We start from the raw sequence: 26,801 nt of genomic DNA on the forward strand, positions 1-26,801 counted from the left end.
ACCGAGTCAGATGCTGTTTAAGCTGTTTAACTGACTGAGTCACCCAGGCGCCCCTTCTTTCTGATTCTAACATTGTCAATATCAAGTTTAGCATTTTGGTCATGATTCTACTTCAGGCTGATTAGGTTACAGAGTTCATGATTGATTGTCCTATCAATTATTGTACCGTGCTGGAAGTGATTATATTGCAGAAGCAGCTGATCACACAGCCCTTGCAGTATTCAGTAGTTTCCAAAGTGGGGGGTCGATGGCTTTCTAATTTCTTAGGGAATATTTATGAGCATCTTGTTTCTGGGAACCCTGAAATATGGTACTTTAGGAAGGTGGGGATAAGTGATCTTGGATTTCAGTGTATGTTTTCCTATATATTTGAGGTTATAGAAATAAATCACTCATAGTTAAATCCAGAAAATATGACCTTAGAAGATAGTTGATATGATCACATACTTAGGAATTTTTCAATACACTTTAACCTGTTAATGTACTTTTTGTACCCAAATAATATACACTGAAATGTTTGTTGTTAAAGGTCAGAAAACTTGGGCCAAGGTAGAAGGAAATAATCCCTTGAATATTTTCCCAATTACACTTTGTATCCTTAAAACATAAGGCTTATGGGGGGAATCTTACTTTGTTCTGAGATAGAAACAGCATGGCTGTGCTGTTAACCATAGTCCTGATAAATCAAGCAAATTCCTATTTTTATCTGCATTCTAACTCAGGCAAAATCAAAGTTTTCTCTTTATCCAGATTTTTGAGAAAACTGTGGCTACACAGACCTGCCCAGATTTTTGTGGGCTGAAAAGTTAATATAGATTATCCTTTCTATAAATTTGATGTTGATTAAGTAAAGGAGAGAAAGAAAGCAAAAACCTTGACAGGAAGGTATAGATGAGGACAGATTGAGCAAAAGTTGATGGAGTCAGCTACAGAAAACTTCAAGCAGTGGGATCACACACTTCCTGCTGAAATCTTTACTTCTCATCCTTGGAGCTAGACTTCTACTTGGAGTTTAAACCAACCATCAACTGGGGCGCCTGGGTGGCTCAGTCGGTTGAACGTCCGACGTCGGCTCAGGACATGATCTCGTGGTTCATGACTTGGAGACCCGCGTCGGGCTCTGTGCTGACAGCTGGGAGCCTGGAGCCTGCTTCGGATTCTGTGGCTCCCTCTGTCTCCGCCCACCCCTGCTTGTGCTCTGTCTCTCTCTGTCTTCCAAAAATGGATAAATATTTTTTAAAAATCTTAAACCAACCATCAACCAAGGCTGTAGCATTAAGAAAAATGGTAGAAAATTTGAGAAGTTGGCCCATACTGGCCCCTTCTTGTGGCTTTTTGAAAAGCTCCACAAGAAAGTGATGAATTTAGGCAGCAGCAATGGAAGGAAAGATAAATGTACTAAGAGAGATGCTTTCAGACTTTCGGCCATACCGGTCCTGGATTTTCTCTAAAGGAGAAAAAAATAAACCCCCAATTTGTTTGAGCCACTGTTTTCCACATTCTGTAACTACCAGCCAAATGTAAATTCGTAACTGATTCACTGGACAGCAGGTAGTCTCTCTTTACTTAGTGAATCTTAGGACTGTGTGTTCACTATTCACTTAGTGAAGTAGGAGTCCAGGTCTGTCTGTTGAGAATTATATGATCTGAATCAATTCAATAAGAATGTTATTGAATGGCTATCACGTGCTTGGCAGTGATGTGCATTGAAAGAAATCTTTACTGACAATACCAAAGCCCTTACATTGTATTTCCTCTTTCCAGGACAGTTTTGAAGGTCTGCACTTGAGAATTCATCTCCTTTCCTGCTCTGCCCAGTGGGCCGAACCCTGGAGGAAATTTCATGGCTGCAGGCTGAAAAATTGAGAACCTGTAACCCGCATTTTTACACTTCAGAACGGAGCGCTTTACACCCACTAGGCAACACGTTATATTTAACTTGCATTATGTATAGTCCTACTCACCTGAAAATACACATGATTTTCATTGTGAATTCTTTTCCATTCCTAAGGGCAACCTGATGGCTGACCAGGTAGCTGCCCCCCTTCCAGAAACAAATTCACACATATGTGCACACATTTATGCTTTCCTTCATCTATGAGTCTATGTCTGTGACAGGATTTCTCTTGTTACACAATCGAAAGGCCTTTGTAGATAGTAAATAAAGAGGCTGCAGATGGCAATGAGTTTGTGGGAAAAACAGATGAATAACAGAGTAAGGAACAGGGCTGGTGGGTGATAGTATACTCCCCTCAAATGACAATTATCCGGTGTTCAATTCTCTGACACCAGAGCCATGCGAAAGGACAGGTCCCTAGAGGGCCTGGCTGCACTTACCAGGACTGACGGTGGCAGGCAGTTAACAGGGAAGGATCTTGAGACACACCCAGAAAGGTGAGATCCCAGGAAATCATTCTGAGCAGCCAGAAGCCGGAAAGAGGAGAGCAGGGATCCAGGAGACAAAGTGGGCCAGATGGTAAAGAAGCAGTAAGGCCAAGGCACCAAAGAAATGATAGGAACTAGGGCTAGTAGGGGGGCTGAAAAGCTCAAGGTAAGCATCAATGAAACAGGCTGCGATGGAGCTTGGTGTGTGTGTGTGTGTGTGTGTGTGTGTGCACGCTCAGGATAAGGGTAATTCAGAAATTCATCTCAAAGAAGTGGGAATGTAGTTTCAGACCCCTTATCTGAATGTTTGGGTTGCTCCTGCCAACAGCGTTGAACCAGCAGATTCCAACCAAATTGTATTTCACTGAGAATAAACATCATAGCAGAATGGACTACCTACACTTTTAACTCCATAACCTTATCATATAAGAATAAGTTTACTGGGGCGCCTGGGTGGCTCCGTCGGTTGGGCCTCCGACTTCAGCTCAGGTCATGATCTCGCGATTCGTGAGTTCGAGCCCCACGTCGGGCTCTGTGCTGGCAGCTCGGAGCCTGGAACCTGCTTCGGATTCTGTCTCCCTCTCTCTCTGCCCCTCCCCCACTCATGCTCTGTCTCTCTGTCAAAAATAAATGTTAAAAAATTAAAAAAAAAAAAAAGAAGAAGAAGTTTACAGATAGTACCCTACAGGGCCACCAGGTGCCAGGCACTCCTAAGGAAATTTAGCATGAATGATCTCAGTGCATTTTTAGGATAGCCTTATGAGATAGGTACTATCATTGTTCCCATTTTGAAAATGAGAAAGCAAAGGATCAGAAATGGTAAGTCATCTGCCCAAGATCATCCAGTGAGTAAGTGGCACAGCAGGACTGCAGGCCCAAATGTGTCACATTCCAGAAAGTATGGGCTCATAAGTGCATGTTCTCCTGCCAGCCTGATACCTCCTATGCTGTTTTCAGAGAGATAGGCCATATGCTCTTCCTCATTAATAGTTTGCTTAGCACGTAGATGAAGGTGCCACTTCATCCATTTAGCAGCGAAGAGGAAATACATGAATACAGAATGAAAAAGACTCAAGAAAGCAGGAAATAGCTGAGCTCAGGGGGTAGAAGTCCCCTCCATTCCACAGGATTCACCTGGCAATGCTGAGTAAATACCAGCTGCGGTGAATTGCATGCCACCAGGAAGCTGTGTTATAATAAACCAAGGATACATTTTTTTCCTTGAAAAATTGTATTTTTTGCTGATGCAGTCTTTGGAATGTCTGTCACTTTCAGGAGGCTCTCGGGGATATGGTAGATCAACACTTGACATTCTGTGCACAGCTCATGGTCTGATGCAGGATGTCTTGGCAAACTCAAGAAGCTTTACACTCCCCACAAAGTTCAAGTGGCTTTCCTTTCAGTGCTTTTGTGAACCTCTCAAGATTTTTTTTTAATGTTCATTTATTTTTGAGACAGACAGAGACAGAGCATGAGCGGAGGAGGGGAGAGAGAGAGAGAGAGAGGGAGACACAGAATCTGAAGCAGGCTCCAGGCTCTGAGCTGTCAGCCCAGAGCCCGACGCAGGGCTCGAACTCACGAGCTGTGAGATCATGACCTGAGCCGAAGTTGGACACCCAACCGACTGAGCCACCCAGCGCCCCAAACCTCTCAAGATTTTAAAAATAAAAATGGTTTATTGCAACACAAGCATGTAGTAATTATTCCATAAACAGTACCATTTCAGAATACTTACAGGTTAAGTCTTTCAAAATGAGGAATAAGGTGACTTCAACTGCCGTTTAAGGCAGGGCAATCCATAAAACACAAAAAACCCCAAGTAGCCAAGGTAATCTTGAAAAATAAAAACAGAGCTAGAGGTAGCACAGTTCTAGATTTCAAGATCTGCTACAAAACTGTAGTAACCAAAGCAGTACTGGCACAAAAAGACACATAGATATATATATATTTTTTAATTTTTAAAGTTTATTTATTTATTTTTGAGAGAGAGACAGAGAGAGTGAGCGAGGCAGGGGCAGAGAGAGAAAGAGGGAGACAGGGAATGTCAAGCAGGATCCGCACTGTCAGCACAGAGGTCGATGTGGGGCTCAAACTCACAAACCACGAGACCATGACCTGAGCTGAAACCAAGAGTCGGACATTTAACCGACTGAGCCACCCAGGTGCCCCCAAAATAGATACATAGATTAATGAAAAGGAATAGAGAGCACAGAAATAAAGCCATGCTTATACGGCCAATTACTCTATGACAAAGGAGGCAAGAATATACAATGGTGAACAGACAGTCTCTTCAAGAAGTGGTGCTGGGGAAATTGGACAGCTACATGCAAAAGAATGAAAGTGGACCGCTTTCTAACACCATACACAAAAATAAACTCAAAATGGATTAAAGACCTGTATGTGAGACTTGAAACCATAAAAATCCTAGAAAAGAACTCAGGCAGTAATTTCTTTGACATCTGTTGTAGCTACATTTTCCTAGATACATCTCCTCAGGCGAGGGAAACGAGCAAAAATGAACTACTGGACTACATAAAAATAAAAAGCTTTTACACAGTGAAGGAAACCATCAACAAAACAAAAAGGCAACCTACTGAATGGGTTCGTAAATGATATATCTGGTAGGGGGTTCATATCCAAAATACATAAAGAACTTATACAACTCAGCACACACACACAATCTGATTATATATATATATATGTATATATGTGTGTGTGTGTGTGTATACATATATGTATATGTATGTATATGTATATGTACATATATATATATATATACATATATATGTATATTACGCACTCAATGGCCACGCTCTCCACACAGTGCCCTCACCCAGGCAGTGTGGAATCATTCCAGAGCCTCTAGGGTTTGAGTGGGGAGTGTCAAATCTCCGAATGTTCAGGAGCTTGAAGGGAGAAGCCAGTGCTATCAAGGGTTTATACTGCTGCTTCTGGCAAAAGTTGCAGTTGTGAAGATGTGCGAGTCTTCTGAGGCCCAAAGTTCAAAGTGAACTGCTCCATAGTGGCAGCCTCCTGTGTGTTTCACCAGGCCTTGGTGTGCCAAGGGGTCCACCAATGGCCGGGTGGTACCCTAGACGGGGAGTCTCTGCTGCTTCTGGAACACCTCTCAGCACTCCCGCCGATCACTCAGGTCCAGCTTGGCCATGGCTGAGGGCTGCCTTGCTGTGGCCTGGCTCCCACCCCTTGCCTGGCCTGAGAGGCGTGGCATGGGGCCTTGGCAGCCAGGTGGGAGCAGGGCACCAAAGGCCCCTGGGCTGCTTCTCTCCAGGTGGCTTGGTGGCCACATTGCTCCTTGCCCACCACATGGTTCTATACAGATGTTTTTGATAGCACAGTACTGTAAATGTATTTTCTCTTGCTTATAATTTTCTTTTTTAAAATTGTTTAAATTTTTTATTTTTTATTTTTCAGAGAGAAAGACAGGTAGAGCGCGAGCAGGGTAGGGGCACAGAGAGAGGGAGACAGAGAATCTGAAGCACGCTCTGTGCTATCCGTGCAAAGCCGGATGTGGGGCTCGAACTCACAAACCCTGAAATTATGACCTGAGCCAAAGTTGAGTGGTCAACCAACTCAGCCACCCAGGTGCCCCCCCTTATAATTTTCTTAATAACATTTTCTTTTCTCTAACTTACTTTAACATGAGAATATAGTATATGATACATATAACGTACAAAATATATGTTCATCGACTATTGATGTTATCAGTGAGGCTACTAGTCAACAGTAGGCTATCAGTAGTTAAGCTTTGAGGAGCTAAAGGTTATATGCAGATTTCCTTTGTTTTAATTTAATTTAATTTTTTATTTTGAGAGAGAGAGAGAGAGCACAAGCAGAAGAGAGGAGCAGAGGGAGAGAAAGAGAATCTCAAGCAGGCTCCACACTCAGCGAGGAGCCTGACATGGGGCTCAGTCCCACAACTGTGAGATCATGACCTGAACGGAAATCAAGAGTTGGACACTCAATCGACTGAGCCACCCAGGCACCCCTATGTGCAGATTTTCAACTAGGGTGAGGAGTCAGCACCCCTAACCCTAACCCTGTTGTTCAAGGGTCAGCTGTAGTAGTGAAAATAATAGCAAATATTTATATAGAACAAATATTATTTGACTTGTGAAAATTAATAAGGGACACCTCATCAGGAATAGGATTGGGAAGCCAGCAGAACTCTCACACCCTATCACTCTCAATTGCAGATCCAATAGGAAGAGACATACCTTGCAAATCAATACTACTTTAGCTACTACCTTACTACCCCAGCAGAAGGAAAAAAGGTTTCCCCTTCCCTGGAAGAAAGGTTTCCCCTTCCCTGGAAACAGCTCAGCCAATAAGAGACAGTCACAATTCAGCCAATGAAAAGCCACTATCCTTCAAACTCCCAGTTTACTCCAATGGGCTATTCGTTTATAAAAGTCCTTCCCAATTCCCCCCTTTCCTCTGTAAGATAGGTTTCCTCTACTTGGTTCTCCGAGTTTGCCTATGGTTTTGCCATAGCTTACTTGTCCAGAATCACAATATTCTATTCCCTAATAAATTCATTTTTGCTGGTAAAATAACTGGAAGTATTATTTTCCTTTTTTTTAACAAATGCAACTGATTTTTTTATTTTTATTATTTTTTTAATGTTTATTTATTTTTTGAGAGAGAGAGGCAGAGCATGAGTGGAGGAGGAGCAGAGAGAGAGGGAGACACAGAATCGGAAGCAGGCTCCAGGCTCTGAGCTCTCAGCACATAGCCCGACACGGGGCTCGAACCCTCGAACCATGAGATCATGACCTGAGCCGAAGTTGACGCTTAATGGACTGAGCCACCCAGGCATCCCCGGAAGTATTATTTTCAAAGTTTGACATGTTTAACCGTCACAACCATTAGTATCCCCATTTTACAGATGAAGAAAATGAGTGACAGAGAGGTTTAGACTATTAACCAGAATCATATGGCTAATAACCTTTAAAGCTGGGAATATGAAGTCAGGCAGTCTGGTCCCAAAGTACATGCTCTCTAAAAAAAATATTGAAGTATAATCGACATACAATATTAGATTGGTTTCAGGTGTACAACATAACCATTCAATATTTGTATAATTGCAAAGTGATTACAGTAAGTCTAGGTATCTGTCACCATACAAAGTTGACTTTTGGGATCTCCAGAGTATATGCTCTTTTTTAAAAAAAATTTCTTATTTATGTTTTTTATTTATGTTTGAGACAGAGAGAGACAGAGCACAAGCAGGGGAGGGGCAGAGAGACAGAGAGACTCAGAATCTGAAGCAGGCTCCAGGCTCTGAGTTGTCGGCACAGAGCCCGATGCGGGGCTCAAACTCACCGCGAGATCGTGACCTCAGCTGAAGTTGGATGCTTAACCAGCCGAACCATCCAGGCACCCTGGAGTATATGCTCTTAACCACACTTCTAAGGTAACAATTCAGTCAGAAGAAATCCATGATTAACAAAGGCAAGAAGAGCACGTGGTAAAATAATGGTCTAAAGTCTAGAAAAGAATCAAACTGATAAAATGTAGTTCAGATGTAGTTTAGCACAAAGAAAGAGAGCAAGATTACAGAATCCTGAGGCAGAAAAAGAAACCCTAGACAAAGAACAGACTGGAATCAGGGCCCTGAAGAAGGAACTCAATATGCATTGTGTCTTAAAATGAACAAGATTGAACTTTGTATCTATTCTATTGATCTGTAATTGTCTGATTGTTCTATACCCATAGTTTATTAATTGGCATTGCCTATTGAGTTATAGAACTTTGCCATTAACTGTAGATATTATTTTTTAGCGATGTAAAAAATGTTGAAAGAGGAAGATACCCTTATAGTCTTGGCCACTTCAATGATTAATTCAATATTAATAGCTCAGCATTTCCACCTGGAAAAAGCATTAAATCCCTCTAGGACTTAATTTCTTTCTTTATAAAATGAAGGGTTATCATAGATTAATGATTTATATAACTTTCAGCTTAAAAACCTTGCCTGTTTTTCAATTTGCTAAGCACATAAGAGCAAGCAAATCAATGTGCATATTGAAAAAACTCGTAAAGTGTTTTACAGAAAATATAAATGCAAATGATGAAAACAGGAAAGAGTGGGAAGGTCACACACTTATCTGTACTATGCATTTGGCAATTGATCATGCGCCACTTTGTGACATTACCTCTACTATTATTTGATTTCATGTGTTAAGTAGCTTTATTATACTCATTTAATTAATTGAACAAATAATTGGCACCTACTAATGCCAGGAACTGGTTCTAGACACTGGGTATACTGGTTAAAAATTGAGCCCTTTTGGTTTTGCAGAAGAGATTAAGATCACTTTTAGGATACAGACTGTCACAGGTATTTTATATTTGTTTCAATGATGCTTGGGAGTTGGTATATCCTTGATCATTTTGATTCAGTTTTAGCTTACGGCTCACTGGGCTAAGCGTCCAACTTCGGCTCAGGTCGTGATCTCAGTTTGTGAGTTTGAGCCCCGTGTCGGGCTCTGTGCTGACAGCTCGGAGCCTGGAGCCTGCTTTGGATTCTGTGCCTCCTGCTCTCTCTGCCCTCCCTGCCCTGTGCACGCACTCTGTCTCTCTCAAAAATAAACATTAAAAAAAATCTTTTTAAAGATATGGTGAAATTTTAGAGACACACTACTCTTGATCATAATAAGATCATCAGATTGTCAAAACTTTCCTGGCCACCGAATATGTACAAAGTGATGTAGGCAATATAAAGAAGCATAAACTAGCTTCATCCTTGACACACTTATCAGAATTTAAACAGAAGTTACAGAAGATCTAATGAAAAGTGTCTGGGGCGCCTGAGTGACTCAGTCAGTAAAACGTCTAACTTTGGCTCAGGTCACGATCTCCCAATTCACAAGTTCAAGCCCCACATCAGGCTCTGTGCTGATAGCACGGAGCCTGGAGCCTGCTTCGGATTCTGTGCCTCCCTCTCTCTCTACCTTTCCCTCACTCATGGTCTCTCTCTCTCTCTCTCTCTCTCTCAAAAATAAATAAACTTTAAAAAAAATTAATGAAAAGTGTCTAAATAATAAAGAAACACATTAATTTCATCTTACATAACAGGAAATCTGGAAGGTAGGGCAGTTTCAGGAGTGGTTGCTTGACTCAATAATGTTATTAGAACTTAGGTTCATTGGGTTTTTCCAATCTGCTATCCTTAGTAAGTTGGTTACTCCCCATGTAGTCACAAGATGCATGCAATAGCCTCAGATATCACCTATTCACCAAAAAATGTCTACAGTTTGGAGGAGAGTAAAAGAATGCTCTGTTCCTTATGTTCTTTTATAACCATAAACATAAAATATATAACTTCTCTATATCTCATGGCCCAGAACTTGCTCGCTAACCTATGCCCACCTCTGGCAAGGGAAATGACATTACTCTGAGTGGCTTATACCACTGAATTTTAACCTTTTAAAACCAGAACCCACAGTAAGAACCCAATTTACATGTTATTACATAACATGTGTACGTACATACACACATGCACTCACACACATAAAGCTTCATAAAATACCTCTTAACCTTGATGCACATAATATGCTTTTATGTTATTTATGATATTCTATTTCTTTAATTTAAAAATGCCGACCCTGTTTCCAATTCTGTGTCTCCCTCTCTCTCTGCCCCTTCCCCGTTCATGTTCTGTCTCTCTCTGTCCCAAAAATAAATAAACGTTGAAAAAAAAAATGCCGACAATAACCCTTCCAAAAAATTGAAGAAGAGGGAAGAGTTACAAACTCATTGTTTTGAGGCCAGCATTAGCCTCATGCCAAAGCCAGACAGAGATACTAAAAGAAAACTACAGATCTATATCCCTGATGAATATTGATGCAAAAATCCTCAACAAAGTACTGGCTAAACAAATTCAAAAGCAGATTCAAAGGATCAGAGTTCACGACCAAGTGGGATCTATCCCTGTGATACAAGGATGATTCAACATATGAAAATTCACCAATGTAATACACTATATTAACAGAACAAAAGATAAAAATCACATGTTAATCTCAAAGTGTGCAGAGAAAGCATTTGACAAAAGTCGACAACTTTTCAAGATAAAAGCTCAACAAACCAGGCTGAGAATAGAAGGAAACTACTTTATCATAATAAAGGACATAAGAAAAGCTTACAGGTAAGATCCCACTCAATAGTATAAAAAAAGACTGAAAGATCTTCCTCTTTTAAGATCAGGAACAAGAGAAGGATGCCCATTCTTGCCACTTCTATTAAACACAATATTGGAAATCCTAGATAGAGCAATTAGGCAAGACAAAGAAATAAAAGGCAACCAAACTGGAAAGGAAGAAGTTAAAATTCTTCTTGTTCACAGACCATATGATCTTATATGTAGGAAATCTGAAGACTACACACACACACACACACACACACACACACACACACACATACTGTTAGAACTATAGACAAATTAAGTAAAGCTGCAAGACACAAAATCAGCACACAAAAATCAGTTACATATCTATATACTAATCAGTTACAGATCTGTATACTAACATTGAACAAGCTGAATAGGAAATTAAGAAAACAATCCTATCTACAATAACGTCAAAAGGAACAAAATACTTAGGAGTAAACTTACCTATGGAGTCAAAAGCCTTCTACACTGAAAACTACAAAACATTGCTGAAAGAAATTTAAAGAAGACACAAAGAAATGGAAAAACATCCTATGTTCGTGGATTGGAAGACTTTATATTGTTAAAACATAAATACTACCTAAAGTCATTTACAGATTCAATGCTGACCTTATCAATCCCAGTGGCATTTTTGGCATAAATAGAAAAAAATCATCCTAAAATTCGTAATGTATGTAATCTTAAAGGACCCTGAATAGCCCAAATAATCTTGAGAAAGAAAAACAAAGCTGGAGGCCTCACACTTTCTGATTTCAAAAGCATATTATAAGGCCTTGGTAATCAAAACAATATGGTACTGGCATAAAGACAGACATGTTGACTGATGGAACAGAATAGAGTGTGCAGAAATAAGCCTTCACATATATGGTCAAGTGAACTTTTACAAGGACACCAAAAATACATAATGGGAAAATAGTGTCTTCAACAAGTGGTCCTGGGAAAACTAGATATCCACACGCAAATGAATGAAGTCAGATCCTTATCTTATATATCATATACAAAAATTAACTCAAAATGGAATAAAGACCTAAATGTAAGACCTGAAACTATAAAACTCCCGTAAGAAAACACAATGGAAAACCTTTTTGACAGTGAATTTGGCAATCATTTCTTGGATATGACATCAGAAACAGGGACAACAAAAGCAAAAATATCCAAAAGGCCCTACATCGAACTTACAAACTTCTGTGCAACAAAGGAAACAATCAACAAAGTGAAAAGGCAGCATATGAAAGGGAGAAAATATTTGCAAACTATGTTTCTCATAATGGGTTAACATCTAGAATATATGAAGAATTCCTATAATTCAACAACAACAACAAAGCAAACAAACTGATTTCAAAAATGGGCAAAGGTTTGAACTGAGGATATATACAAGGAAGATATATACATAGCCAACAAGGATATGGGAAGATGCACAACTTCACTAATCATCAGGGAAATACAAATCAAAAACACAATGAAAGGGGCGCCTGGGTGGCTCAGTCAGTTAAGCCTCTGACTTCAGCTTGGGTCATGATGTCGTGGTTCGTGAGTTCGAGCCCCACATCAGGCTCTATGCTGACATCTCAGAGCCTGGAGCCTTCTTCGGATTCTGTGTCTCCCTCTCTCTCTGCCCCTCCATGGCTCACACTCTGTTTCTCTCTGTCTCTTAAAAATAAATAAACGTTAAAGAAAACCCACAATGAGATACCCCCTCATACCCATTGGGATGACCACTATCAAAAATAAATAAAACAGAAAACAACAAGCCTTGATAAGGCTGTAGAGAAATTAGAACCCTTTTGCACTGTCAATGGGAATGTAAAATGGTGCAGCCACGGTGGAAAATAGAGTGCAGTGTCCTCAAAAATTTTTTTAAAAAATAGAATTTCCGTATGAGCCAGGAATATCACGTCTGGGTATACGTCTAAAAGAATTGAAAACAGGATCTCAAAGAGGTATTTTTACACCAATGACTATTGCATTATTCACAACAGCCAAGAAAGAGCAGAAGCCTAACTGACCATCAAAGGATGAATGGAAAAAGAACATGTGGTATATACATACAATGAAATATTATTCAGCCTTAAAAAAGAAGGCAATCCTGTCATGCTACAACATGGATGAACCATGAAGACATTACGCTAAGTGAAAGAAACCAGTTACAAAAAGACAAATACTGCATGATTCCACTGATACAGGGTATCTAAAGTGGTCGAGTTCCTGGAAACAGAAGGTAGAATGGTGGGTGCCAGGGGGTGGGTGAAGGGGGAAATGGAGAGTTGTTGTTTAGTAGGTATAGAGTTTCAGTTTTGCCAGATGAAAAAGGCCTGGAGATCTGTTGCATACAGTAAATACTATCATACCATTTTCCTGAAAATCGTTAAAATGGTTAATTTTATATTATGTGGGTTTTTTTTTTTACCACAATAAGAAGCATATTGACTGTGACTTTTATGTTGATTTGATGACTCACTAATGGGTCACAGCCTGGATGTGAAAATTCCTAGCTTGGATTAATCAAGATTGACCATGTGTGATGTGACCTACTACAAGTGTGTCGTATATGACATGATCAAAATCAGGGCTCTATTAGCAAGCAAAAGGTAGGGGGAAATGGAGTGTTATTTGGCAATCAGTATGTGGTCTTCTGTGACTGGCACAATGTTTTCAAGGTCCATCCAAGGTACAACCCTCTAAACATCTAAAAACATTGAATTATACAATTTTTTAAAAAGTTTATTCATTTATTTTGAAGAGAGCAAGGGGGGGCAGGTAGAGAGAGAATCCCAAGCCCCGTGTGGGGCTCAGTCTCATGCACCGTGAGATCATGACCTGAGCTGAGACCAAGAGTCCAACGCTTAACAGACTGAGCCACCCAGTTGCCCCTGAATTATACAATTTAAATGGCTACAATGTATGGTATGTGGATTATAGTCCAATTGAGCTGCTAAAAAAAAAAGGGAGCATCATGGCAAACAGAGTTTATATCCAATGAAATAAGGACAATAATTCAGCATATGGAAAATGTATAAATGCATATGCAAACAACTTTAAAATACTCATATATGTGCCTATGTAAGCAATTTTGAAATGAGGAAATCAATGTCAGAATTGTAGAGAGATAGGAAGAACTATTTCCTGATGATACTGTAAATTCATTATATAATGGCAATATGTAACAAGAAGTATCATACTTAGTTTTGAACTAGTAAAAAGAAGAGTCAGGAAGAAAAGCTGATGAGCTAGCAAAACATCAGTGTCTGCACAGGAGATACTTTATTTAGAAATTTCCTTAGCTCTATATTTTCAGTTGAATCTCAGAAAGTAGCCCTTCCTAGCTCAACTATTTTTCTACCTGATTCAGAAAAGTCTGGATTCTCTTCCTATGAATACTATGGTTCTACTACTAAACCATGTTTGTTTTCATTTCTTATTTAAGTCTTTTTTTATTTAAGTAATCTCTAAACCCAACGTGGGGCTCAAGTTCACGACTCCGAGATCAAGAGTCACACGCTCCTTTGAGCCAGCCAGGTGCCCCTTCTAAGCCATGTTTGAACTCGATTATTTTAGTTAGCCATTTGCTAATTTTGTCATCCTTCTTTGTCTTCCACATTAGATTATGAATTTCCTGAGTCTAAAGACTGTAATTTCGAGGAGTAACATTGTATTAAGAAATTAACCTCTGTGGAGGGGTGCCTGGGTGGCTCAGTAAGTTAAGCATCAGACTCTTTAAAAAATTTTTTTTGTTTACATTTATTTATTTTTGAGAGACAGAATGAGAGCATGAGCAGAGGAGGGGCAGAGAGGAGACACAGAATCCGAAGCAGGCTCCAGGCTCTGAGCAAGCGTTCAGCACAGAGCCTGATGTGGGGCTCAAACCCACAAACTGTGAGATGATGACCTGAGCCGAAGTCAGACACTTAACCGACTGAGCCACCCAGGTGCCCCGAAGCACCAGACTCTTGATTTTGGCTCAGGTCACAATCTCATGGTTTGTGAAATCAAGCCCTGCCTTTGATTCCGAGCTGATAGCACAGGGTCTGCTTGAGATTCTCTCTCTCCCTGTCTCTCTGTCCCTACCCTGTCTACTCTTTCTCCCTCTCCAAATAAGTAAATGTTAAAAAAAAAAAAAGAAAAGAAATTAACCACTCCATCTTGATGCCTATCTTCTCCTTCATCTCTTACTGTCACTTAATCAGCTGTGTGACCTTAACTTCTCTGAATAGTACCTGTATAGTGGGAATCATAATGTAGTCCAAGGTGTTGTTGTAAGAACTAAACAGGATGAAGTTATATGAAGCCCAGAGCTTGGTACATGGTAGATTTTCAATTAACATTAGTTTTTTTCGCCTCTCAGTAGCCTTCTGTTGTGTCACAGTTCAGGCAAAATGGTCTATATGCCCTAATTCTCCACCTTACATGAGCCCAAAGACACTGCTAACGCTTAAACTTATGGGGATCTTACCGGGCTTCTAGTTTTTACTTCCCATTTGGTCCTCACAATTTCTTTCATTTTATTCACTTTTATCCCTTCCCTGATCTATGTTGACTATATCATTTCCCATAATATGAGTACATAGTGGATATCATGACAGTTTTACACTAGCCAACACTGAAATTTACATAAAACATTCACAAAAATTTCTTGACTACTATGAAAAAGGGGGTTCGTGTATTAGATACACAATGGAAATGAACTATTGATCAGAAAGTACTATTGTAATTGAGAAAACAGTAGCTATGACTTTAAATTTAATTGTTAAGATAGGGTTACCCATCTTGGGCCCTCTTCTTAACAGCTAGTCCAGACATTAATCTGTTACATAAGCAAAGGTTCGGGAAGCCAAAGCAGAGCTCAAGGAAGCTTCTGAGTATCTTCTGTACAGATTAAATTAACTGATATAGCTTCATAATATTTAGATTAAATGCAATAAGTAATTTTACAAGTATGTGCTGAGGGAAGCGGGGAGAGGAACTAGTATTGAAAGACTGAAAAAGAGGTGTTTTTGGATTGTTCAGACCTTGGAGTTATGTCAATGCCCTCCAGACGAAGGCTACTGGACTTATACCTGTAATCATGTAAGTTGGGTTTATTGCTTGTTACAGGGAGGGAGAATGCACACCATGGGGATCCGTGGCACATCTTATTAAGAGAGTTTAGAAAGGACTTTGGGGGCACCCGGGTGGCTTAGTCAGTTAAGCGTTGGACTTCGGCTCTGGTCATGATCTTACAGTTTGTGAGTTCGAGCCCCGCATCGGGCTCTGTGCTGACAGCTCAGAGCCTGGAGCCTGCTTCGGATTCTGGGTCTCCTCTCTCTGCCCCTCCTCCGCTTGTGCTTTCTCTCTCAAAAATAAATAAACATTAAAAAAAAATTTTTTTTAAAGAAAAGACAGTATACAGGATTTGGGTCCACATTAGGTGAGTTGGGGAAGTGTTGAAGGATGGGAGTAACCTCATGATTAATAATTTTAATAAATCTTACTTAGAAGAAGGGAAGACTAGGCCGAGGGTAAAGCTGTAATTGGCACAGAAGCATCAGTCACCGATATCAGCTAGGATACGGGAATGTTTAGTCATTTGTGTGGCTTGGACAGTTCTCTTATTTTGTCTAGGTTCAAACATGATTACACAGCGTTTTTTTGTTTGTTTGTTTGTTTGTTTGTTTTTGTTGTTGTTTTTGTTTTGCCTTGATAGATTGTAGTCACAGAGTGGCTTTTCTTGATGTTCATGCTCGATAAGATTATTCATGTTCAACAGGAGAACACCAAGATCTAATTGTGCCTGATAGCCAGGCACCTGGGTGTCAGGGCTTGCTTCTCTCTTTCTCAGTTAGATGCATTATCAGGTCTTACCCCATTTCCTCTGTTTTCTGGATGAGTTCTTGCTGCAAAATCAGAGGTTTTCTAAGATTATTGTTATAAAAGGGGAGGGAAGAGAAACTAACATTTAGTGAGCACTTATATATTAGGCACTGTTGTATATATAAGGACACATCTCGTTTCAACATAGTAGCAACAATTGGGCAGATCAGGACCTGCGTTTTAAAGAGGAAGAAACCAGCTCAGACAAGATAGGTAACTTGCTCAAAGTTACACAGCTCGTAAATGGAATCTGATTTTGAATCCAGACCCGTCTCCATAGCTTTATGTGCTTTCTGCGCTACCATTGCTTTGAAGGAGTTTTAGGATACAACCTGTTCTTTATGTCTGTGCTGTTTATTTAAGAAATATATTGGGGCGGCTGGCTGGCTCAGTAGAGTAGTTGGAGTGTGCTAATCTTGATCTTGGAGTTGTGAGTTCAAGCCCTACATTAGGTGTAGAGGTTACTTAAAAAGTTTAAAAACGTCTCAGGGGCAACCGGGTGGTTCAGTCGGTTGAGTGCTGGACTTTATTTAGCTCAGGTCATGACCTCACGGTCCGTGGGTTTGAGCCCCGTGTCGGGCTCTGTGCTGACAGCTGAGAGCCTGGAGCCTGCTTCCGATTCTGTGTCTCCCTCTCTCTCTGCCCCTCCTCCTTTCATGCTCTGTCTCTCTCTCAAAAATAAATAAACATTTAAAAAGTTTAAAAACATATTTAAAAAAGAAAAATATTATATTCCGAATTGAAAGATGAAGAAGTAGTAATTCCTTGAATTCACAGTTTTATTGACTATTTTTAGATTAGATTATGTCAGATGGCAGGATATATATATATATATATATATATATATATACTTTTATATTTATTTTAAGAGAGAGAGAGAGAGAACAGGGGAGAGGCAGAAGGTGAGAATCCCAAGCAGGCTCTGTGCTGTCAGTACGGAGCCTGACACAAGGCTCAAACCCATGAACAATGGGATCATGGCCGAGCCGAAATCAAGAGTCAGGATGCTTAACCGACAGAGCCACTCAGGCGCACCAGAAGCACCTGATATTATTATAGTCCTGTTCCACCAGACACTGCAAATACCCAGGGTAGGGGGTACAGGGACAAAGCACAAAGAACTAAAGTATCGAAAGCTGCATGTATGGATTTTCCATCATAGGAGTAATTTAGGAGCTGGCCATCGAAGGAAAAGTGGTTTCTAGAAGTAAGCTTCTAGGTTCCAGTTTACAGCTTCTGTCACTTGGTCCAGAACTGCAGACTCAGCCTTGCCCCAGTCTCTGGGAGCCACCTGGCTGTCAGGAAGGGGAACTAGAAAGAACCCTGTACTCACAGCTCAGTCACTCAGCATCAAGTCTGTCTTTCTACCAGTCCCTTTCGTAATAGTTTAGTCTAACAAATGGGCTCTTACTTTGCTCCTTATGAATATGTTTCTACTTTCTTTTCCAGTTCCAGTAACCAAATCCTCCTTGAGAGGAGTCCTCACAAGTAATCCTCTTTTTCCATGACACTGGGTGAAGAAAGGAAATTTCAACAGGCATATTCCTCTTTTCTTATGGAGCTAAATTGCTTCAAGGATTGACATCTAAGTGACTGACCACTCCCTTTATGGACTTCTATTAATGTTCAAACCTGGGAATTGGAATCCGATGGACTTGGTTTGAATCCCTGCTCTTCTACTAAAGTACTTTGGGCGGGGCACCTGGTTGGCTCAGTCGGTTAAGTGGCCGACTTCGGCTCAGGTCATGATCTCGCGGTCCAAGTGAGTTCAAGTCCCGCGTCAGGCTCTGTGCTGACCGCTCAGAGCCTGGAGCCTGTTTCAGATTCTGTGTCTCCCTCTCTCTGACCCTCCCCCATTCATGATCAGTCTCTCTCTGTCTCAAAAATAAATAAACGTTAAAAAAAAATAAAAAAAAAAATAAAGTACCTGGGCAAAATGCTCAACCTCAGTTTCCTTCTCCTGAAAACACAAATCCTACTGTCTGACTCACAGGGCTATTAAAAGAGAGTGAGGTGCTGTATGATAAGTTCAAGCAAAGTGCCTGAAACATAAATGTTCAGCAATTGGTACCCCCTTTTTTTTCAATTCAGGTAAACTTGACATAAAATTAACCATTTTATTTTATTTTTTTTTTTAATTTTTTTTTCAACATTTATTTATTTTTGGGACAGAGAGAGACAGAGCATGAACGGGGGAGGGGCAGAGAGAGAGGGAGACACAGAATCGGAAACAGGCTCCAGGCTCCGAGCCATCAGCCCAGAGCCCGACGCGGGGCTCGAACTCACGGACCGCAAGATCGTGACCTGGCTGAAGTCGGACGCTTAACCGACTGCGCCACCCAGGCGCCCCAAAAATTAACCATTTTAAAGTGTACAATGCAGTGACGTTTTTAGTACATTCACAATGTTTTGCAACAATCTCCTTTTTTGCAGTTCCAAAACATTTTCATGGTGGCCAAAGGAGATCCGGAGGGGTAACTCCTGTAGAGCTCAAAAATGCTTTGAACCCTTGGCCATAAGGCACATTCATCACAATGAGAACATTAAGATCACAATCTGAGGTTAAGTACAACACTCCATTCATTGTTTTCTGATCTCTGGTCTGATCACCAGAGCTTGGGAAATTCAGCAAAATAGAGGTATAATTCCTAGTCTACTTGCTTTATGGTCACTTTCAGAATTTTTCATCTCACATAAGGTCAACCCGCAGGGTTTTTTATAGCTCGGTTGCCCTTTTTACCCACCATCATACCATGAAGTTTTGCTAAAGCACATTACTCAGCTGGGTTCTATGCCAACTTCTTATAACACAATTTATCATTGACCCAGACTAGGTGTTTGCTAATTCACTCAGAATTAATTGTGCACTTTAATCATTTTCTTTGAATCAGTTCCCATGTCTGTAGCTTTTGTAAGTACTAGCTGCATACTAATTAAAAATTTCCCATCAGTTGTATATGAGGTATGACTATAAATTTTCTTTTTAATTTTCCTTCTATGACTCATAAACTGGCTTAGAAACAATTTCAAACAGGAGTAGAAGGTTTGCAAGTGATATGGCAATCCATGGAATAAGTGGTCTTTTTTTTTTTTTTTTTTTTTTTTTCCTGAGGAGAATAGGCAGATAGGTACATTCCTATTTGTAAAAATGGTCTCGGTATACTGCTCCCAATGAATATTCTCCGTTTCCACATTGCTATTAGACTCCTCATTTTTTTAAAGTTTATTTATTCATTGAGAGAGAGAGAGAGAGAGAGAGATGTCAGGGGGGAGGTAGATAAAGAAGGAGACAGGGAATCTCAAACAGGTTCTGTGCTGTCAGTGCAAAGCCAACATGGAGCTCGAACTCATAAACTGTGACCATGACCTGAGCCAAAACCACGAGTTGGATGCTTAACCAACTGAGCCACTCAGGCACCTTACCTTTGCGACTTTTAGAGTATAATAGGATATAAACTTTTTTACATTCAGATAAAAAAAAACAGTTTTTAATGAAGCAGTCATGTGTTGCAACAGGGAAATTATTCTTTACAAGTGGATAGTGAGAAGAATAGTTTAGTAGTATTCATACCCTGTGTCAATTACTTGAATGAGGGAACAAAAGACTAGAAGTGTGTTGGAAACCTGGGTTCTAGTCCTCAGGCTTAAACTAAATAATATTTTTGAGTAAGTCACACCCTGATACAGGGACCACAGTTTTCTTAATTTGTCACATCATGATATCTTCCCTATCTACCTCATCAGGATGCTGTAAAGACGAACTCGACGTATTCTTTTTTTTTCTTAATTTTTTTAATGTTCATTTTTGAGAGAGAGACAGAGATAGAGACAGAGGATGAGTAGGGGAGGGTCAGAGAGAGAGAGGGAGACACAATCTGAAGCAGGCTTCAGGCTCTCGACTGTCAGCACAGAGCCCCACGTGGGGCTCGAACTCACCAACTGCCAGATCATGACCTGAGCTGAAGTCCGGCACTCAACCGACTGAGCCACCCAGGTACCCCAAACTCGCCATGTTCTAAGATGAACTGATTACATCTACCATCTCTTCTCCCAACTCTCCTTCCCAAATCTTGTCTTTTACGCTCCTAATTGTCTCACAGGTCTTTCTTCTTTATTCCATTCTCATTATACTAGGTCAAATTCAATTCATCTCCGTTTTCTGAACAGCTGTAATAAACTGGCCAGCCTGCCCTCATTCTTGCCCTCCTCCAAACCATCCTGTATTTTATAAGAGTTATGTACTGAAAATACAATCTGTGCCATTCTCTGGCTTAACATTTGAACGGCTCCCCATTGCAAAGTGATAAAGTTTATTTTTTAAGTCTGGTGTACAAGGCACCATTCAAATCTTCAGCAACCCTACTGTGGCAGATGGGTATGGTCTACCATGCCAGATTGCTGAATCCATCTGATTTTAGCTCAGCATTGGAGAAGCTCAATGTGTCATTGCCAATTTCCTGCACTACGTGTGAGTCATAGCATCTCTCTGCTATTGCTTTCTTGGAAGCTGCAGAAGGCTTCTAAACCATACAGGTGCAACCTGAAAGTATGTGGAGTTAATGTCCCAGGGATAGGGGACAACTCTCAAGCAAAGGAGGACAAAAGTCAATGGATAAATGTCCTAGCTTCTTTGTTCTGTGGTGAGACCATCTGAAGCCTGTTCTATACAGCTGCTCAGGGAATTCCTAGCAAGATTGGGCTCCTGTGGCCCACAGCAGTTGCACTCTTTCTTTGGAGGTGATTCTTGGGACCATTTCCTAAATAAACTGCCTACCCCAAGCCCTTGCTTCAACGTCTGTTTTATGGGTAACCCAAATTAAGAGACTTTGTTTTTGTCTACTTGATTTCTTGATCATTAAGATACATATGCTAAAGTCTCCTAGCATGATAGTGATTTCTCCTTACGTTTCTATTAGATTTTCCTTATTTATTTTAAAGCTCTCTTACTAGATGCCTAAGGGCTCACGACTATGTTATCTTCTTGGTGGATAAAACCGTGATGTTGCCCTCTTTGTCCCGTTAAGTTTATTCACCTTGAATTCTATTTTATATGACATTAATATTGATACACCTGCTCTATTTTCTTAGCATGTGTCTAGTATAACTTTTTTGATTTTTAATTTTTATTTTATTTCCGTGTTCTCTTGTAAACAAAAAATAAGCGTATGGATGGATGAAAATCTCCAATCCGATGGTGAAAATCAAAAGTATGCCATCACATTCTATCAGTAAGGCTGCAGGGAAAGAGTCACTATCATATACTGCTGGTGGGACTGCAAAATAGTACAATCCTTTCAGAGGGATGTTTGGAAATCTCTGACAAAACTACATATGCATTTGTCTTCCAACAAAACAATCCTGTCTCCAGGAGTTTATCCTGAAAACAGACCTACAACAATATAAAATACATACAAACGGGGCGCCTGGGTGGCTCAGTTGGTTGAGCGTCCGACTTCGGCTTGGGTCATGGTCTCGCAGTTTGTGGGTTCGAGCCCCACGTGGGGATCTGTGCTAATAGCTCGGAGCCTGCAGCCTGCTTCGGATTCTGTGTCTCCCTCTCTCTCTGCCCCTCCCCTGCTTGTGCTCTGTCTCTCTCTGTCTCTGAAAAATGAATAAATGTAAAAACAAAATTTAAAAAATAAATAAATAAATAAAATACATTTACACAAGGTTATTCATTATAACATTGTGATTTCAAATTACTGGAAACAACCTAAATCCTCATGCAAGAGAGTGCTTGAGTAAAGTACATCACACAGTGGAATACTATGCAGATGCCAAAAAGAGTAAGAAAGACCTTTATGATTTCTAGAAGATAATGTTAAGTGAAAAAAGCAAAGTGTAAAACAGTATGCTACCATTCACACAAGCACAAAAGGTGGAATAAGAAAATCTACATGTTTCAAGGGCGGGGTGGCTCAGTCGGTTGAGCGTCCGACTTCGGCTCAGGTCATGATCTCACAGCTCGTGAGTTCAAACCTCGCGTCAGGCTCTGTGCTGACAGCTCAGAGCCTGGAGCCTGCTTTGGATTCTGTGCCTCCCTCTCTCTCTTCCCCAACCCACTTGCATTTTGTCTCTCTCAAAGATAAAACATTAAAAAAAATTTTTTTTTAAATCTACATGTTTCAGCTTATTTGTGTAAAAAGAAACATGAAAAGGAAGTAGAAACTAATGAAATTGGTAGGGGATATGGAAAAAGTGTAGAAGAAATATAAAAGAGTGATACTTCTCTGAATATACACTTTTGTCTGATTCTGACGTTAGGAACCATGTTAATGTTTCACATACTTAAAAATAAATAAAATCAACAAGGATGGGGCAAGGCAAGAAAAACAGAATAGAAACAGGAACAGATGACCCCAACTTTATTTCAAATGGATGACGTAACCACTTCAAAGTGTTTGTGTGTTCGTATGGGAAAGGGGGCACCTTAAGACTTAACATAAGTAGCTGAAATTATAGTATTTTGATGGTATACTTTATAAAGACAACAGGAAAAAAATTGGACACCCAATGATGTATGATTTTGAGCCAGCAACCTCTAAACTTCATTTCCTACCTGTGTCTGTAACCTCCTGCAACATTTTGACAAGGCTTGCCCCATACCCCCACCCCCCACATCCCATAAGACCATACATCGTCTGACTTCTTAAAATCTTGCATTGTACAAGAGCCTCTTTTAAATCTTGTGCTGGTGGGACTTGCTTTCTATAAAATGCCTGTGCAGTGCTATTCATTCTCTCTCAGTTCTGGATTTTCTCCCAAAGAGCCATCCACCCCACTTTTTGCCTTGGGGCTTCCTTACCTTTTTTAATAATACATTTGTTTTAGTCACACCAAAAGTCTTCCATCAGTAGTTTCAACATTTGAACCTAACCTTTGGAGGGAGCTTTCCCACGACACAGTGAGGTTACTATAACAAGGATAAAGGTAGAATTGGAAACAAATATTGTATTCTTGTTGGTACGTTTGATTTTCACAGGGGTATGGGTTAGCAATTCTGCAACTCCTTTATATGTATCCTGGGATTGAGCAAGTAAGTTAATATATTGTCAATAATGAGAACAATCCACTTATTGTTTCCAATAAGTGACACAATCCAAATGTCCATAAACGAATGAATGGACAACTGTGGTATATCTAGTAAGATGGAATATTATATAGCTGCAAAAAAGAATAAAGTACTGACATATTCTATGACACTGATGAACCTTGAAAACACTATCCTAAGTGAAAGAAGCCAGACACAAAAGACCATGTGTGTGACCCCGTTAATATGAAATGTCCTCAATAGGCAAATCCATAGAGACAAAAAGCAGATTAGTAGTTGCTTAGAGTTGGGAGGGAGGTTTTGAAGAGAAAGGGGAGTAGCTACTAATGAGTATTCATTAGATGGAATTAGATGGTTGCATGATCCTGTGGATGCACTAAAAAAACACTGAATTATACACCTGAAAAGGTGAACTTTATGGTATATGAATTATGTCTCAAGAAAGTTGTTTAAAAAATTATGCCACTTTATTTCAGCTCGTACTTCCATTATAACAATTTACTTATCATTTTTGCTTTAAAAACCAGGTGCACCAATAAACTAACCAGATAATAATGTAAAATGTATCTTCTTTTTTTAAAAAAAGAAGTACCGTAGTTCTTTCATAGCTTTTTAAACCTGTTTCCATATGAAAATGATTCCGGTTTTGGTTGAAATGATTTTCCTTTGGTTATAGTTGTTAATCAAGTGAGCCATCAAAATGGCCAAGTTTACCATTCCTCCATCCTTCTTTCCGGGGAATTTCTATCACACTGCACTGCGATAATCCATATTCTTATCCCTCTGGTACTAGGCGGTGAACTTCCTTTAGGGGATGAATCAAGTCTTATTATTTTCGTACCATTAGGGTCTAAGTTAGTGCCTGAAGCATCATAGCAATTCATGAAACATCTGTTGAATGATCCAATGAATAAGTGATGAATTATAAGCTCTATCTCAAACAGTCCGTGAAAAATGTGCAAATTTATCAGCTCTCTTTTCTTTTTCAGGACTAGCAATCACTGATACTTCCTGATTCAAAAAAGCTCTGTCAGGCATCCAAAAGTCAGAGAAACATAAAGGTGGGCAATTTTTGCAGAAAATAGTCAATTGGAATATACACGAAGCTGCCTAAATTCCTTAAAATTACAAATAGAAAGGGGCGCCTGGGTGGCTCAGTTGGTTGAACATCTGACTTCGGCTCAGGTCATAATCTCACGGTTCAAGAGTTCTAGCCCCATGTCGGGCTCTGTGCTGACGGCTCAGAGCCTGGAGCCTGCTTCGGATTCTGTGTCTCCCTCTCCCCGGGCCCCTTCCCCACTAGTACTCTGTCTCTCTCTTTCTCTCTCTCTCTCAAAAATAAATAAATAAATATTAACAAAAATAAAAAAATAAAATTACAAATAGAAAATATTACCCCGTAAACATCTGAAAGTAGAAGTTTCCTTTCTCTCCTCATTTTTCAAAATGCACACAACACATATAGTGCAAAGTGTTAAACTGTTAAAGTTACTAAATGAACAACTAGGATGCTGAGAGAGAGAGAGATCATAGCACATATATGATAAGAAAGGCTGCATCCTGTTGGGATTATAATTTGAATCCATGGTGATTTAGTTTTGGGTTAGGATACCTGTTTATTTTTTTATTTTTTTTTTTTAATTTTTTTTCAACGTTTATTTATTTTTGGGACAGAGAGAGAGACAGAGCATGAACGGGGGAGGGGCAGAGAGAGAGGGAGACACAGAATCAGAAACAGGCTCCAGGCTCTGAGCCATCAGCCCAGAGCCCGATGCGGGGCTCGAACTCACGGACCGCGAGATCGTGACCTGGCTGAAGTCGGACGCTTAACCGACTGCGCCACCCAGGCGCCCCTGTTTTTTTTTTTTTTTTTTAATATGATCAGAGATAAGCCATGATCTGTGCCCTAAATGGGTTTACAATCCAGTCACTTGGAGAGAATCCCTTCTTTCAGAATTTATTGAGAATCTACTAGATGTTAGGCTCTGTTCGAGGATCTGGGGATATAGCAGCACACAGAAACAGCCAAAAGTCTCTGCCTCACAGATCTTTCATACCTAGCTGCTTTTCATGGTTTGCTTCCTCCACCTAACGTGCACTGAAATTTTTTTTCTCCATCTCTGGCCAGCCTGCTTCCAAGTAGGGCCCTGAATATTAATCCCTTTGACGATCAGGAACTGGTAATAGCCCATGAGAAAAGAAGACCCCTTTTTCTCTTCATGATGTCAATAAAGAATTGGATAATTTGTCAATGAAATAGTAAGGAGTAGGGGTGTCTGGGTGGCTTAGTTGGTTAAGCATCTGACTCAATCTTGGCTCAGATCATGATCTCACCATCAGGAGATCAAGCCCCTCATTGGGCTCTGCGCTGGGCATGGAGCCTGCTTAAGATTCTCTCTCCCGATTTTTGCCCTTCCCCTGCTTGTGCATGCACACGTGTACACACGCATGTGCATGGGTGCACACATTGGCTCTCTCAAAAAAAGTTCTAAGGTATAAGCATTTGTTTAAGCAACCTTTTTGTTCTCCGTTATCCACTCCCTTCTAAGAAATACGGCCCATCTCTCATCCACATAGTGATGGTGAACTCTCACCATTGCTGTGCTCTGATGGACTGACAACTCCGAATTTTTATAAAGGTTGGTGACATAGAGCTTCCAGCACTCTCTCTTCTGATTGTTCTGTGGCTGCTCTCCTAACTCCGGGTAAGTGAGGATAAATGAAGATGATGAGGGAGTACCATCTCCTCTAGTTTTTCCAGTCTGACATGCTAAACTAGAGTTAAAATTCTAGAAGATGCAGAAAATGTACTACTGCGGGCACTGCAAGTTGGTTAGCAGGTCAGGTGAAATACACACACACACACACACACACACACTCACATACACACAACTCTATTTTATGCTCAAATGGGGACTGTGATGCTGTTGTCACTCATTATACAGAACTGAGGGGTTTTCTTGTATCCAATATTTTGTTATGAAAATGTTCCCAGATCCAAGAGAGGTAGATGAATTTTACAGTGAACACCCATATTCCCACCACCTATATTCTATAATTAACATTTTATTTTACTTGCTTTATTGCATATTCCCCCACCTATCCGTCTGTCTCTATATCCATCCATCAATCTGGAACGGAGGATTTAGAGTACTTTTCACAGGCTTATGCAAGGGATAAGATGTACAAATAGACCTCCTGATTGCTAGACCCTTGCCCTATGCTCTGCCTTGAAGTTAATCTCTTTCCTTTGTCAAATTGAATTTAGTTTTCAAATACTGATAGCTCTGTAAAGACTAATCTTTTCTATTAAGCTCTTGTCTAATTAAA

The 26,801-nt window shown here is 40.2% G+C and overlaps 1 long non-coding RNA gene across 1 annotated transcript in view; it reads left to right on the forward strand.

Annotated features, from left to right (window-relative positions):
* LOC121025743 (uncharacterized) overlaps positions 1-1,993 on the forward strand; it is a 61,137-nt gene extending 59,144 nt beyond the window's left edge. Inside the window, exon 2 of the long non-coding RNA XR_005788138.1 lies at positions 1,765-1,993. This is a non-coding gene — a long non-coding RNA (uncharacterized LOC121025743). The remainder of the gene's footprint in view (positions 1-1,764) is intronic.
* The last annotated feature ends 24,808 nt before the right edge of the window (positions 1,994-26,801 follow it).

Source organism: Herpailurus yagouaroundi, unplaced genomic scaffold (genome assembly GCF_014898765.1).
Source record: "Herpailurus yagouaroundi ecotype Mexico unplaced genomic scaffold, PumYag 67700, whole genome shotgun sequence".
In the NCBI taxonomy this organism is placed as follows: domain Eukaryota; kingdom Metazoa; phylum Chordata; class Mammalia; order Carnivora; family Felidae; genus Herpailurus; species Herpailurus yagouaroundi.